The sequence below is a fragment of the Trichosurus vulpecula genome, chromosome 1 (genome assembly GCF_011100635.1).
Source record: "Trichosurus vulpecula isolate mTriVul1 chromosome 1, mTriVul1.pri, whole genome shotgun sequence".
In the NCBI taxonomy this organism is placed as follows: domain Eukaryota; kingdom Metazoa; phylum Chordata; class Mammalia; order Diprotodontia; family Phalangeridae; genus Trichosurus; species Trichosurus vulpecula.
In genome coordinates this window covers 315662413-315679939 of record NC_050573.1, presented here as the reverse complement: position 1 = coordinate 315679939, position 17527 = coordinate 315662413, and the positions used below count along the sequence as shown (strand labels likewise).

At 35.2% G+C, this 17527-nt stretch overlaps 1 pseudogene; it reads left to right on the top strand.

Moving 5' to 3' along the window:
- Nucleotides 1-13824: 13824 nt before the first annotated feature.
- On the top strand, nt 13825-14434 carry LOC118842301 (annotated as a pseudogene).
- Nucleotides 14435-17527: the final 3093 nt, after the last annotated feature.

The following is a 17527-nucleotide window of genomic DNA, read 5'->3' as shown; positions in this document are numbered from 1 at the left end:
TGCCTAGATTGAAGAAAAAAACCCTGAAATCAGCTCTGCTTGGTCTTGTCCTCCCAGAAACCACTTGAGGCAAAGACCAAGGTTTCTAAAAGCAAATTCCCCATTAAAAGATAAAGCTGGGGAGTCAGAAAATAAAAGCTAAAACAACAAATATTTCAAAGGATGATCATTCAATTAAAATCTAGAACACAAACAGATAAATCAATGTAGAAGAAACTAAAATTAGAAGGGACAAAATTCAATCTGAAATATTAAAACCTCTAAATATCATGAGATAAAAGAAATGGAACCAATGCCTGACAAAACACAGGATCCTATGGAAACCCAAGATAATAACATGGAACTATAACAAGATGATTCAGAATGGGTAGAAAGAGAAATTTAATTAAAAATTAATAGAAGAAATTGTATTACAAATGCCAGAATTTATGGCCTGCAGAATAAAAATATAGTTAGCAGAATAGAAAAGAAAAACATAAATCCATGGTCGTTTCTCCAAAGAAGAAGAAAAAATGTTGTAATAGATTTACAATAATAACATTAATTGAAAGTAATCCTAGAAGAAAAGAAGCAAAAGGTAATAATACAAAAAATATCTCAAGCAGAAGTCATTGATCAGAGAGAGAGGATAAATAGAAACACTTTAAAGAATCTTAGGTCTTCCAGGAAAAGAAAAAATATCCCCTAAAATGAACATAATAATACAGGAAATGCCATGAAAACACTTCCTGGAACTTCTAGTTGTGAAATACAAAGCACCAATCGAAACAGCAACTAATTGACTCCTCTAGGGATAAGGAGAGGAAGGAGGAAGAGAAGAGATAATGCTTAAAACTCCAAGGCACTGATTACTTAAATTAAAGAAATACAAATGCTAGACAAGAAATTCTCCAAGCAGTCAGGATAAATACATTCATATATAAAGGAAAAGAAATTCAAATATCAGACTTCTGTGTCCACTCAAAAACACAGAACAGATTACAATGATATGTCCTAAAAGGCAAAGGAGTTCAACATGCAAATTAAAAATTCCAAGGAAACCAGAGGTCAATTGGTAATAAAAAGAGGGACAGTGAATAAAAGAGGCATTTGAGGGATTCCTAAAAATTAAAAAAAAATCATGAGCAGTTATTCATCTTCTAAAAATAAACGTAAATTTAAATAAATGCAAATATTAAGGGAAAGATAATTAATGAAATTACTCATCTCTAGAGATGATTTAAAAAAAAAAACTTTTATAGTGGTTTAAAGAAAGACAAAAACAAAACCAGAATCCTCCATAGATCACTTCCCAGCCTTCTCATTTCCAGCCTGAATAATGTCAGTCAATCAATTGATTAGTATAATACAGTAAACATTTATTAAGTGCCTATTATGTGTCTGGCATTTTGCTAAATACTGGGGATTCAAAATGAGGCAATAGACAGTACCTGACCACAAGGAGCTTACAAACTAATGGGGGAGACAACATGCAAACATATATACAAAGGAAGTTATAAACAAGGTAACTGGGAAATAATTAAAAGAGTGAAGGCATAGAAATTAAGAGGTGTTAGGGTAGGCTTCCTATGGAAGGTGGAAATTTAGTTAGAATTTAAAGGAATCCTGGGAGGTCAGTAGTCTGAGTGGAGGAGGCAAAGTATCACAGGCAAGCAGGAGAGACAGAGAAAATGCCGAGAGTTAAGATATTATTGGCAGAAGAGTCAGTAGGCTAGTGTCACTGAATCAGAGTACCTTTTGGGGAGTAAGTTATAAGAAGTGTGGAAAGTAGGAAGGTGCTAGGTTTTAATCAGGCACACCCCTCATCAGGCTATTTCATCAATCCAGATGTGAGACAATGTGGGCCTCACTACAGTACTGACAAGGTCAGAGGAGAGAGTGAGGTATATTTGAGAATTTTTGCAAAGGTGAAATTGGTAGACCTTGGCAACAGCTTGGAGATGGGGGATGATAAACAATAAGGAATCTAATATGACTCCTAGGTTGCGAGCCTGAGGATCAGGGAGGATGGTGTTGCCCTCTACAATAATACAGAAGGTTCCAGTGGGGATTTAGATGTGAAAGATCATGACCTCTGTTTTGAACATATTGAGTTTGAGATATCTCCTGGATATACAGTTCTAGATATCTGAAAAACAGTTGCAGGCGCAAGATTGGAGGTCAACAGGGATACTAGAGGAAGAAAGATAGATTGGAGAATCATCAGCATAGGATGGTAATTAAATCCATGAGAGCAAATGAGATCACCAAGTGAAATAGCATGAAAGGAGGAGAAAAGAGGGACAAGGACAGAACGCTGAGGGACACCTACAGTTAGAGGATGTGATTTTGAAGGTGATCTCACAAAGAAGACAAAGATGGAAGTCAGATTGGTAGGAGGGAAATTAGGAGAAAGTGTTGTCTCAAAAACCTAGAGTGAAGGGAGTATCAAGGAAAGAGTGATTGATATTGTCCAGGCAAATGAAGATTGATACAAGGTCACTGGATTTGGTGACTAAGAGGTCATTAGTAATATGGAGAGAATAGTTTCAGTGGAATGTAGTTTTGTTTCTAACTTTTACTAACCTTTGAGTTTTTTTAAGTTTAGTACATTCATTTTGCTAAAATAAGCAAAAGATTGATTTGTGATTTCTTTATCAGGTTAGGAAACTCCTGGTATGAGAACTTCCTCCAGAAAATCAGATTTCTTTAAGGCCATATAACTAGGAAATGCCAGGCATGGAATTTAAACTCTGGTATTTCAGACAGTAGCCAGTATACTAGGTTACATCTATGGATTAATACTATATTGAGAGAAGCTACATGAGAAAAATTCCATCCACTACCACCTCTTGAAAATTATTTTGCCAAAATCTGACAGCACCTATAGGAGGGGAAAAAATCTAGGCAAAATATGCATTTACAGGGGGATTTGATAAGGTGGTTTCTGTTAAACTTTTTACAAAAGAAATCTACCTAGCCACCACATAGGAAGGATACTCAACAAATTACAGAATTTATTCATTTTGGTAGAGCTTCCTTGACTTTTTTTAGCCAACCTGTTGCTCAGTCAGAAGTCTGAAGGGGGAGCTCTTGATTCATCCAGTCCTTGTTTTTGTATTGAACTACCAGGAGCCTATGTTAATTGTGTCATCCTTAGTCCCAAGGGAACAATTAAGTCTAAAAGATGGTTTCATGTCATATAAGGAAAGGCTGACAAAACATATGGGATAGAGGTCTTTGATATTGCTGCTACTATAATCTTTATATCTCTAGCACCAGATATTGAACATTGTACTTACATATCTATAAATCTATCTATCTATCTATCTATCTATATATATATATATATATGTAATATACATAAATATATATGTGTGTATGTATGTATGTATATATGTATATAAGTGTATGTGTCTTTTATAAGTGTGCTTTGAAAATTTAATTATTTGACTATGCAACCAGAGGGAATAGTTTCACTCTAAAGCATACTAGAGTAGTTTGAATTAGTAGCCTCTAGATGGTGATGTTTCCTTGTTATTACATATCTGAACCTTCATAGATAGCCATTGATTGGATTATTGAAGGATCAATGTAAGTAGTCATAGGCATCCATTATGGAGACTCCATTGTAAATGGTATATCAATTCAAGAAATCTAAAATCAAAGCCTAAATCTTGTCTTCTTTTTTGCTTATTCACCTATTCAGCTGCATTGGAGCTATATCTACATTGTTTGCCTAGTTGTGTTATAATCTCAATTGACTTCTCTAACTGTATATTCCACACATATTACACTACAGATTGTAGGGTATTCAGGGTAGACTAGTAGCTCCAGTGTGAGAGTTTTTGAACTCCTTTCTGGGCTTCTTTCCACCTTTGGTGTCTACTTGATTCACTCAACTCACACTTGCAGTTCCAAGAAGCTTCAGTATGCACAGTGGCCACATCTCAGTAAACTATTTAGACAAATGGACTAAACCAGGTTGAGGGGAACCCAAGAGTCTCGAATTCATTGGTAAGTTAGAGGAGTGTCTACCCAAAGCATATGAAGACTTGCCCCAGTGGAATGGGTGGATAAGAAATGTTTGTTTCAAAGGCCATGAAGGTGACTAAAACAGGTCTGTGGAAGACATAGAGCTTGGTTAGATATTGAAGATGCCAAAGTTATCCAATACATCCCAAACCATAGACAGCCATCTTGACTTGTGTCTTGCCACTGGACTTCGATGACTTTGGAAGGGAGAGTGAAAAAGACAATTTTGTACAACTCTGCTTCACTCAACCCCAATTTATGTGTAAGTCAAAAGACATCATCTATACCATTTTGCCATTTTTACTTACCTCAAAGTTCTGTGGCAACATACAAGTGATTAAGAAGCAGTTGCAGATACACTGGGAGCTGTAGTCAGAACCCTACACACAGAAGACCCAGGCTATAAAGTTATCGTTTTGTTGGACTGAAGCAACAGTGGGATTTAGCAGCCCCCTGGGTGTTTGAGTAGCTTTTTTAAGGACCATACTGCTCACCTCTTGGTGTGAGGAAGTGGCTAGAAAAAGTGCCCTAAAAAAAAGAAAAGAAAAAATGCCTGAAAACTGCCCTAAAAATTGGCTGCTTCACACAACCCTGGCCTGCTTCCTGTGACAGGTAAGGATCCCTCCCTGTGGTCAAAATACGTAAAAAAAATGTACAAAACTTTTACCAAGGGGGTTCCACTCACCACTGCTAAAATGAATGCACAAGCTAATAAACAACACAAAATCCAGTAGACCTTTAAGATGAACAACTCTTGGTGTGAGAGAACTCAGCAGGTATTACATCCAAATAGCAGCCCTGAGTGAAATATGGCTGCAAAACAAAGGCCAGCTTACTGAAATTGGAGTGGGATACACCTTTTTCTATCATGGTGACAGCAATGGGGAGCACTTTGAACATGGGGTAGGTTTTGCAATGAAAACTAATCTAGTCAACAAGTTTTTATGACTCCCCAAAGGAGTGATTACCACTCACAGGAAAGTTTTATGTCACCATCATCAGTGCATATGCTTCCACCACCACGAAACTTGATGAGGCCAAAGAAAAATTTATGAAGACCTGGAGATTGTCATCATCAATTTGCAAAAAGAAGACAAGCATATAATTCTGGGTGACTTTAATGCAACAGTAGGCACAGACTACTAGATACGTCAGAGAGTCCTTGGCAGGAATAGAGGTGGAAACACCAGCAGCAGTGGTCACTGTTAAAGACTTGGACCTTTCAATATGGTGTGTGCTGCTCAACAACTTCCAGAGAAATGCAAGAAGCAGAACCGAGATCTGTACACAATATTTTTTTCCAATCTGATGAAGACCTTTGATACTGTCAGTTGTGAGGTCTTGTGGACAATTATGGCAAAATTTTGTTGCTTGGAAAAGTTCATCAATATTGTACACCACTTTCATGAATGCATGTTTGCATGGGTTCTGGATAATGGACAGTTCTCTCACACTTTCCCAGTAACTGATGGCATGAAACAGGGTTGTGCACTTGTTCCCATGCTTTTTAGCATGATGTTGCCTGTGATGTTTTTGGATACCTCCAATAAGGATAAAAACAGCAACAAGGTCAGCTATTGCACCGATGGCAAATTATTTAACTTGAAAAGGCTACTAGCCAAGACTAAAGTAGAGGGAGAGTTGACGTGTAACTTTTTGTTTTAAAATGAACGTGGATTCAATGAAGCCTCTGAAGTCTTTGCTGCTTGCGTTAATTTTGGCCTAATGATTAACATTGAGAAAACAGAGGTTCTCCATCAGCCAATGCCATGCCATCCATACATGGAACCATCAGTTACAACAGCAATGCTATAGAATGATGTGGTTATGTTCACTTACCTTGGGAGTACACTTTCCAGGAATGTCCACATACATTGCCAGAGCCAGATCAGTGTTTGCGTGGCCCTGAAGGAAAGTGTTGGTGAGAAGAGGTATCAGACTGCCTAGCAAAATGAAGGTCTACAGAACCATTGTACTGATGTCATTGTGGCATGCCTACGAAATCTGGACAGCATACTAGGCAATTGAATTGTCTTAAGAAGATTCTAAAGTTCATTTGTCAAGATAAGGTACTGAGCACTGAGGTCCTTTTCAAGCTGAACTGCCAGACAATCAAACTCTAGTGCATCCCAGTGCAACTTCTGTCTGACTACTCTTCAGTTTACTTTTCTGGCTCATTATGCCCGTTTTCATCTTGGGTCTTCATCTCTTCTACCCTCAAAACCTTTCCCTCTTTTGGTAGACTTACTATCTTTCATGGATTTAACTATAATCTCTTTGCATATGACTTCCAGATCTATAGATCCAGAACTAATGACTTTACTGTTCTTAGTACTTCAGCATCAATAAGTAATCCATTTTGATGCTCCAGACAAATCTTGATCTCAGCTCTTCCCAAAGAGCATTCATTATGTTTTTCCCCAAATCATCTTTTCTTGAAATTTCCCTAATAGCTTCTTTTTTTCCAAAATCACCACCAGGCTTCCAGTCTATCTCAGAATTGCCTGGGGCTCTTCATACTTTCTCATTTCATATTCAATCAGTTACAACATTTTGCATTTTCTGACTTCTCATCTCTCTAATCCAGACCCTTATCTTTACTCACACATCTACTTTCTTAGTTTATTCACTCACCACCTCTTACTTAGGCTAATACAATAGCTTCCTCATTGGTCTTACTGCCTCAAGTTACCATTTCCATCCATCCTACATATTGATTCCAAAGTATTTTTCCTTAAATACACATCTTACCATGAAATTCTCCTATTTAATTAACTCCAGTTGATTCCTATTCCCTTTAATATAAAATAAAAACTCTTTCCAACTTTTAAATCCTATGCAATCTATCATCATAGCCTTGTTGGACATTAATCCCTACAGCCATACTCTGAGGTCCAACAAAGCTGTTCTCTCAGTTCGTCAGAGATGACCTCCCATTTTCCCATCTTTGACTTGAATTGTTGCAAAATGAGAACTCTTTATGAAGAATTAAGCAGTCAGAAAATTTTCAAAAAGAATATACATTGGAAATCATCTTTAAAGAAGTAGAGGCCCTAAGAGAGAGAGAGTAAGAGTTTTGGAACATACACACACACAGAGACAGACAGACACACACACACACACATACACACAAAACAAAACAAAAAAACTGAAGTAGAGTTAAATGTGACAGAAGAGAAGTAAAAGGCAACAAAATTAAAAGAAGGCATGAATTTTTAACAAGCCAGGGTGGCAAAGCTTAAGATACAATGAAAAAGGATAAGGGGAAGAAATTAGTTATTAATTTAGTATTCTATGAACCACTTGTCACTTTTGGTGAATAGATGCAGTTATTTACATAATATGAATGAAGGAATAAGCATATAAATTTTCACAACTATGACAAAATTTGTTAAATGGTATAGAGGAGGTAAGTGATACAACCCTAGCAAGTTCATGGTAAAACAATAACAGGATTGTCATCACTTTAGTGTTTAAAGGGTAAGACATGTAAGATAATAAAATAAAGGTACGTGAAGGGATGGACTGGGATAAAAATTAGTGAAGGCAGACTGCATATCAAACTCAATTTATATCTGAAACAATTGAAAAATAAAATAGAACAAGAGAATAAGCAAAAAAGCCTAATAATCTATTTTATACAAGAAATACATCTAAAGTGAATATGCAGAATCAAAATGGGGGTTCTAATAAAGCTTCGTTATTGTCATTGTTATCCCCAAAATTGACAATATTCTAATAAAACTTAGTATTCATCATAGTTACCTTCCTCAAGAAAATTCCCAATACCAATTGAAATAAATAGGAAAAAATTGTTATCTTTAAAGTAACCATATCAATATTAAACATTATGTCTATCTCTCTATCTATACATAGATACACACACATAAAGATGTGTGTATGCCAGATTGCATTGCTTCAAATTCATAAAAACAATCAAGAAAATGTAGGAAATTGTTAAATATAGGAGAAATAATTATGACAATTTCTGACAAAACCTTCAAAAATATAAATACTTTTCAGAACCATATAATGATTATTGAGAGCAAGGAAAGTCTTGCTTTTGTGTTTGTATCCCCAAAGATCAGATCAATCCCTAGAAACTTATGGACACCTATTAAAGACATTTTCATTCATTTCTCCATTTATGAATTCCTCTCTCTGGCCATGTGAAGAAGTCCATGTCTGCTTTTCTGGTGGGCTCCTCTAAGAAATAGAAATACTCTACTACTATTCCCATTATTGTCATCTCTTAGTCTGAAGAAATCTGTTATCATATCTCCAGTTTCTAATCTTTCTTTAATTAAAGCATTCTAACTACCACCTCCAAAGAATGGATGGCTTTCTTAACCTCTCAAATGTTACTATGCCCCCAAGTTGTTTTGTAATTTAATTTGTGTGTGTGCACATGTATGTGTACATTTGTGTGTACATGCATGCATGTGTGGGTGTGTGTTTCCCTGAAGTGTGGATTTGAATATGTCACACACACCCCATGTAATCTGCATGATAAAATACAAAATCTCATGTTGAAGCCTATGAAAATCTAACTCCCTCTCCATTTCTTCTTCCCCCTTACACCTCACTCCCCAATACATACTTTTTGATCCAATGCCACAGGCCTTCTTGCTGTTCTTGAACTAGACACTACATCTCATGACTTTGGGTGTGCTCTGACTGTCCCCCATCCCTAGAATGCTATGTCTCTTCATCTTTCCCTCTTGACTTCCTTTTTTTTTCTTTCAAGTCCCAACTAAAACTTTCTACAGGAAGCCTTTCACAATCCCTATTAATTCTAGCTCCTTCTCTCACCAAATTATTTCCTAGTTATCCCACATATATCTTTTTTTGTACTGTTTCAACAATCTGGCTAGCAGCGCTATGGGGGTGAAAAATCAACAACAATCAGCTCACAGAACGCTGCAAGCCCAAATTCTTTAGATCTGCTTTACTAAGGAAATCAACATTAAGGGGTTAACCATCTTACTTTAATCCAGCATGCAAATATCATTCACTTAATTCAGAGGAAAAAGCCAGTACCCTGAACTTCAGAGCAAATACAAACAAACTGCAAACATCAACAGACAGACCAAATACAATTCATAGGTACCAACATCTGAGTTCAGCCGGGAGCTTGACAACAGCTGGCCCAGAGTCACACGCCACTCCTCCTGTATCTCAGAGCTCCAAAAAAGAGAAAGCCAACCTCTGGTTTTATATCTTTTTCAGGGTCAAGGGTGAGTCACATATGTGACCTAAAATCATCACAAAAATGCAACTTAAAATCACCCACATGACCTAAAGTCATCACAAAAATGCAACTTAAACCCATGTGATCTAAAAGCCTCTGATGTCACAAACATGTCACTCAAACCCATGTAAACTAGGCTTTCTCTTGAGGCAAGGAGGTCATCAAGGTCTCCTAATTTAATCAAGGAAATAAAGGCCAAACTCTTCAAGGGCACTTGGTTGAAATAAGTGCTAAGAGCCCATTTTGATGGCCAATACATGTACATATTTGCTTATTGTCTGTCCTATTAGTTTGTGAGTTCCTTGAGGTCAAGATTTATCTTTTACCTCTTTTTCTATCCTCTGTGCTTAGCAAAATGTCTGGTGTGTAATAGTATGCATTTGATTAATGTCTATTGACTGACAGAGAAATAAAGATAACCAAAACTTCCAAACAAATCCTCACCCCTGTGTAAATTCATCAACATGTCTATAAAACTTCAATACCCAACTTGTTTCAGCAATGTTTCTCTTTTGTAATTTTATCTAATGCTGTTATGAAAATATTTTTTATGTATAACTATTTTTATTTACAAAAATTTTGAGTTACATTTCTATCAATAGAATCATTGGACAAAAGTCATGATTATTTTCACAACTAGTGTGTAGTATATGTCACAATGCCTGTCACATTATAGGTGCTTAATAAATTATTTTTGATTAATTAAACTACAAGATTATTTTCCAAAATATTCTGTAAGCTTACTATTTTACTTTTGATGATTGTGTATCTGTGATTTCCCAATGCTAACATCATTGAGTCATTGTTTGTAATTGTTTTTCTCAATTTGATTGGTCTATATGGGTTGGGGGTGGGGAAGACTCCACAAATTTGGTTTAATTTCATTTCTTTGATTATAAGAGAGGTTGAGCATTTTCAAATGATTATTAATTACTCCTTTGAAAATTCACTTGATATCTTCAAGTCACTTTATATATATTTTCTTGTTCTTCAAAAAAAAGAAGCTTAGAAGGCAAGTGCAGATAGGCATAATTAGACTGATTTTATAGATGGTGAACTTGAAGTTCAGAGAATGGAAATAACTTGCATAGGCTTATATTAGCAGTATCAGTATCAGTCAGTTATTGAACTCTGGCCTTTCTTATTTCACATTCAGCATTATTCAGTAGATTATCCTGTCTCCCCTCCACTTCTACTTAACTGATATTTTAAAAGTTAAAAAAACAAACAAAACCCATGGTTTTATATATATATATACATATACATTTTTTTTTTTAAATATCCAAATCATCTTTCTTTAAAAAAAATCAGTTGGGAAAGATTGAGGTATCCTCTTTTTTTTTCAATGAAGTCCTACATCCTGTTTCTACAATAAGTAACTACAGAAGAAAAAAAATGCACTTTGTGCTGGAGAAAATGACTGGTGTTCTGTTTTAAAATCTTAGTCTGCGATGGGTAGCCTCATATTAAGAAGGCAGAGAAGAATCTTTTTCAGAATGAGAGTATTGAAAATAAGAATAGATAATTAAAACAACTCTGAACTACTGTCTCACACCTGTCAGATTAACTAATATGATAGAAAAGGAAAATGACAAATGTTGGATGCCATGTGGGTCAATTAAAACACTAATGTCCTATTGGTGAAATTGTATGTTACTTCAACCATGCTGGAGAACAATTTGGAACTATACGCAAGGGCTATAAAACCATGAATACCTTTTGACTAAGCAATGCCACTATGAGGTCTATATCCCAAAGAGATTAAAAAAAGGAAAAGTACCTATGTGTAACAAATATTTATACATCTTTTTTAGTTGTGGCAAAGAACTGGAAACTGAGAGATGTCCATCAATTGGGGAATGGCTGAACAAGTTGTTGTGTATGATTTTGATGGAATATTATTGTGTTTTAAGAAATGATGAGCAGGGAGGCAGCTAAGCTGCACAGTGAGTAGAGCACTGGCCCTGAAGTCAGGAGGACCTGAGTTCAAATCTGGCTTCAGACACTTGACAGACTTACTAGCTGTGTGACCTTGGGCAAGTCACTTAACCCCAGTTGCCCTTCCTTCCCCCCTGCAAAAAAAAAAAAAAACAACTTAAAAAAAGAAAAGATTAGCACGATGCTTTCAGAAAAAAAAAACATGGAAAGACTTACATAAACTGATACAAAGTGAAATGAGCAGAACCAGGAGAACATTGTGCACAATGACAGAAATATTATATGATGATCTACTATGAATAACTTAGCTATGCTCAGCAACACAATAATCCAAGACAATTCTGCAGGATTTATGATGAAAAGTGCTGTCCCTCTCTAGAGAAAGAACTTGTAGAGACTCAATGCAGATCAAAGATACTTTTTTTTACTTCATTTTTCTTGTTTGTTTGTTTTTTGTCTGTGTTTATTTTCACAGAATGACTTATATGGAAATGTGTTTTGCATGAGTATACATGTATAACCTATGTCAAATTGTTTGCCTTCTCAATGGCAGGGGGAGGAGAGGGAAGGAGAAAATTTGGAACTAAGAACTTGAAAAAAATGTTAAAAATGTGTTTACATGTAATCAGGATAAAATAAAATATTAAATAAGAAACTGAAACTGACTATGGAGAGAGAGAGAGAGAGAGAGAGAGAGAGAGAGAGAGAGAGAGAGAGTGCCCATAAAGCTGCATCTGGATAAACACTCAGGATAATTTTAGGAGTTTACAAATGAGTTGGAATTTAAAGTAATGACATTCATCTAATAGAGTTCCTTCTGAGCCAAAGTTCTGTCATACAGTTTTTATTCTCCTCTCCAAATTTTATTGGTATACTTGATAACATATGTGATTTGCTAGGAAGTGGGTCCAATATAAGACTTGGAAAAAGGAATATTGAATTTCCCAGTTTGTGTGTGTGTGTGTATGTGTGTGTATGGTAGTTTAAATTAGAGAAAATAAATATATACACCTCTTAGTAAAATAATAATTCTAAAATTACAACTGTCATATTAATAAGAATTGTAAAGATAATTCGCATGTATTAAACTGGTCTCCATCCATCATGATTGAAGAAAATATTGACTCTCCAGTGAATTGCTACTAAACTTCAGTTCTATTGTGGTGTATAAAATAAATGGTGAATTTAGAAATGAGGCAAATTATAAATCTAGCTCATAGGCTTGACAGGTATCATGAATATCTTGATTTAGCTCCTTATTTTCCACTCCAGAATTTGCTTTTGTACAATCTTAATTTCTAACTACAATTAATTCATTATTCATTTAGTTAGATATCACATTATTAATGTAAAAAAGCATTTTACCTTCTCTTAGCTTGAAATTTTCTCAATTTTACAAAATACTTCCATGTTAGACTCCAAATTAATGCATTCTTATTTATTATTTATTTAATTAGTTAATTAGTTAATTAATTAGTTAATTAGTTTAATTAATTAATTAATTAATAAAGACTTATTATTATTTATTTAAAATAATAATGTCCTAATGTTTTTGTCCCAACTAATTATGAAAACAGAAAACTGATTAATTTTCAAAACATAAAATATATTAATGCAAATAGCTTTTTATTTTAATTTCATACACATTGAAATGCACATGACAGCATTAGTCTTTTATTGTGCATATTTTATGAAATAACATTTATATATTTTATTATAAGTCTAAATTAACTAGATATTTGGAGGGGTGTGGTGGAATCATTCTGCTGTAAATTTTTCAGTCCTAGCTGTTTCTTCACTGATTAAAGAAACCATCATAAGCAAAAATGAGTCAATGTAAAAATGTAATATAAATGTAAAATGCAATATGCAAAATGTAAATGTAAAAATAAGATAGAATGATAAGAACCCAAAAAGAGATATATCTGGGCCATGAATGAGAGAGAGGGTCATCTTTCAGCTGATAGCTTAACCCTTTCACTGGTGGCTTCCTCAAGATCTAACACAGGATCAACTCTGTAAAAAAAAAAAAAAACAACGAATAAACAAAACGAAAATTAGATATATGAATGATGCAATTTCAACTCTTGCCTCCAAGCATGTCTCAGGGACTATAGTCAATAGAGAAGTTAATGAGGAGAAGGCATTTTTTGACTCTTACAAGTGACTTCTGGACATACCAGAGTTCTGGGACAAATAGAGAATTCATACTACTCATTTTTTTTCTCTATCAGAGCAATTGTGGACAAAATATGTTGCCCTCAGAGAAACATAAATTGAGAGATGCTGTTAGATTCTCTCTGTAAGAATTGAAAAAATGGCATGAAGTTGAAAGCAATTGGATTCTTCATGAGATTCTTTCATGAACAATGAATTTATTTCTAAATAGAACTTTTGAAACAATCTGTTAACTGCCTCTGTTTTCCGTAAAGGCTATAGATAAAACCTCACTCATGAGCTCTTAGCAACTTAGCCTCCAATGGAATAAATGACACTTATTTTAAAGGACCTGCAATGTGAGCTACCAAGAAGAATGATCAAAGATGCTGAATTTAGCTTTCAAAGTGTGTGCGGAGACCCAATTACCTAGCATCTTTCCCTAGAAGTTAACTCTACCACCCATGTCTAAGATGCCTGACACAGACCCAGAGCAAGAAGTTGCTGAAGACACTCCCACCCTGGAGATACCTAACTGGAAGGGCTTGGAGGAGGCAACCCTGGAGTTTGGTAGGTATAAGATCCTGGAGTATGAACCAGCGAAGTGGGTTAGTACCTCAGTTGAGTCAATGCACTGGGATGCAGCTATGCAAGCTGGTGTCACAAAACTTCATAATTACATTCAAGGCAAGAATGAGAAAGATGTAAAGATCAAAATGACTACCCCAGTGACAAGCTATGTGGAACCAGGTTGAAGGCCGTTTTGCCAGTCTACAATTACCATTTTCTTATACATCCCTGCTGAAGAGTAATCTGATCCACCAAAGCCTTCAGTCAGATGTCTTTATTGAAGAAAGAGCTGCAAAGACAGTGTTTTGCAGTCTATTGATGAGTTTTCTAGTGCCCAAAAGAACAAGGAACAACTCTTGACATTAGCAAGCATTTTGAGGGATGATGCAAAAGTCTTTGATGAAAAAGTTTATTTACTACACTGCAGGCTATACCAGTCTTTCTCAATTGCTTAATAGATACAATGAGGCATGGTTGATCAAGAAAAATAAACTTTCCAAAGAAAATGAATTAAAAAAAATTCTGCTGAGGGAAAAAAAAGAAAAAATACAAAGTGTCAGTGGAAAAAGAAAAGAAAAGGTAATTAATTTGTTAGGATATGCTAGATTTCAACTAACCCTAACAAACATTTACTAAATATTAACTGTATTCATGGCATTTTTTGGAAGACTAGAGATATAAAACAACAAAACACAAAGTCAAGTCATAGAACCCACATTAAAAAAAAATCTTCCTTCTCCCTGACCTCATCTCCAAGGTACAGTAACAGACATTCTAGCACAAAGTGTTGTCTCTAGGAGAAAAGTTAAATAAATTCAAACAGCTCTGTAATTTCTGCTTTATCTGGGAAAATGAAATATTCTTGGAAATTAATGGATACGATTGAAGGATCAAATAAATATGAGAAAATTTAAAAGAAAAATATTGAAAGGAAAAGAGACAAGTCACAACCTGAGTGAGGCAGTGTAGTAGCAATTAGATTTGAAGATCTTTCCCAATCATTTATAGGCCATGTGACCTGCTTATGTCACAGGAAGTCTAAGTTACATGGCGGGAGGAGCTTCCTGACAGGAAAAGGAAGTTGTGTCACAGAAAATGCAGAGAGAGAGACAGAGAAAGAGAGAGAGAGAGAAAGAGAGAGAGAGTGATGTAGTGATGTTATGGCTGCTGGTGGCTGCTAATGTCAGCCCTCATGATTGTTAGAACTGAACAGACTGACTTAGTTGTACTATGAGTTTGTTTTGGGGAAGACCCCAGCAGGGGGTCAAAGAGGTTTTGAGATGGTGAGTTTCCAGATTGTTATATGGTGTGTGGAATGTTTTACTGCTGTGGTAGACTGGATAAATGGCTTGTGGGATATAGTTCTCTGGTGTCTGAATAAATGGTTTACTTCTTCTACCTTCTATGTGGAGAGTCTCGTATATTTTGCCATACAGAACTACATAGGCATTTTGACAATTATAAATCTATGTTGTTATTATTGCCTTACTGTTTCAGGTGGCTAGAGGGTAGAAGACTGTGATAAATGAAATAGAACAAAGACTGAACATTTAGAGTCACTTAATCAGCTGTGACGATTTCCAACATTGAGATAATTGGACAATCTGATGTTGAATACATGTAAATGCTATCAGAGAAGAGGTAATGTTGTAAGGATAAGAGGGTAAGGAGACAAGGTAGAGTAGTTTGTGACTCCCAAAAGAGTTGGAGATTCTGAGACATCTGTTTATGTTAAACTTATGTGAATGATAACTTTCTAGGGTACATATCTGGAGAGCTATCATAAAGCTTGGGCCTCACAAAACTTGTTAAAAATAAAGACAATTGCCAACTCGTGGTGATTAACGCGGAAACAAAATATACTCCACAAACAAACTCAAAAACAATGCTAGAGATTGTGAAGTCTTTAGGAAGAAACCCAAAATGATAGGGACACAAGATTTCATCGCTGCTGGTAATTGAATGTAGGGACTTCAGAAGAATGAAACTGATTTGAAGAAAGATTAAGGAGGGAAGAAGCAATTTATGAGAGAAATGTGGATTTATGCACTGTGTCTTGACTTAGATTAATGGGTTCTTAAATAAGGATGGAGTATACTTATTATAGTTGAAAACATCTGTTTGTTTGTTTTTGTTTCCTTGGGGGAGATGTGAGGAAGGACCTGCATCTTCCTTTCTTACTTCTTCCTTTATTTTCTAGAAATTTTCATGCCCTATAAAGTTTACAGCAAGAAGTACTCTAGCCAAAAATGTATTGTCTCTCTGCAATTCCAAAAATAGATTGAAGGAAACAAAGAACATTTAACTTTGAGCTCATGGACAGTTGATGGTGAGCAGAGGGAATATGTGAAGGGATTTTTTGTGAAAGACAGGAATATTTGGATAGATTTTTTTCTTGTTTCTATTAAGCTAAATAGTGTGTGATTTTCAATCATTATTGTTCAGTTTTAAAATAAACTTTTATGGATATGTATTGTTTTTATGTAGCCTAAATTTCCCCTTAGAGATGTACCAAATAACAAAGCAAATTTTTGTAAATTTTTTAATCATTTTAAACTTAAATACAAAACAAGAAAGAAAGAATCCATGTATACAGAAGAGCATAAGAGAGGGTGAAATATAAAACAATAAATTTCCTTTTCAAGAAAACCTATATAATAAATACTACATGTTGTTTTCAAATTTAACCAGCTTTTCTTTGCTTCCTTCTAGGTTTTCTTTTGTTCTCTGGTGTGTACATTTTACTTTATTTTTTCCTTCCCTACCCACCCACCCTTAAGAAGGCTTCAGTTAAATATGAATATGTATCTATATCTATATATCTACCTACATATTCATATACATATATACTCATAAATACATACACACACACAGAGGCACATAACTAGTAAATATCTGAGGTTGGATTTGAATTCAGGTCTTTCTGACTCCAGCACTATTTTCTCTCTACTGGAAAACCAGCTGCTTCTAATATATTTCATTTCATAAAAAAAAATTAAAATAATTTATTTATTTTTGGTTTTCTATATTCACTTCCAAAAGATTTTGAGTTCCAAATATTCTCCCCATCTCTCCCCTCCCCCATCCCAAGACAGCACGTATTCTGATTACCCTTTCCCCCAACATGCCCTCCCTTCTATCACACATACCCTTTTTCTTATGCCTTTCCCTTCTATTTTCTTGTAGGGCAAATTAGATTTCTATACCCCATTGCTTGTATATGTTATTTCTCAGTTTCATTTAAAACAATTTTTAACCTTATTTTTTAAAACTTTGAATTCCAAATTCTCTCCCTTCCTCCCTCCCCATCCACTCTCATTGAGAAAACATGCAATTTGATATAGATTATTTATGTGTAGTCATGCAAAACACTTCCATAATAATCACATTGTGAAAGACTAAGTATATTTCCCTCCATCCTATCCCTCTCCCCAATTATTCTATTCTCTTCTTTGACCTAGTACCTCCTCAAAAGTGTTTGCTTCTGATTACACCCTCCCCCAATCTGCCCTCCCTTCTATCACCCCTCTTGTCCCCTTTCTCCTACTTTCCTCAGGGTAAGTTAGATTTCCATGCCCAATTGAGTGTGTATTTATT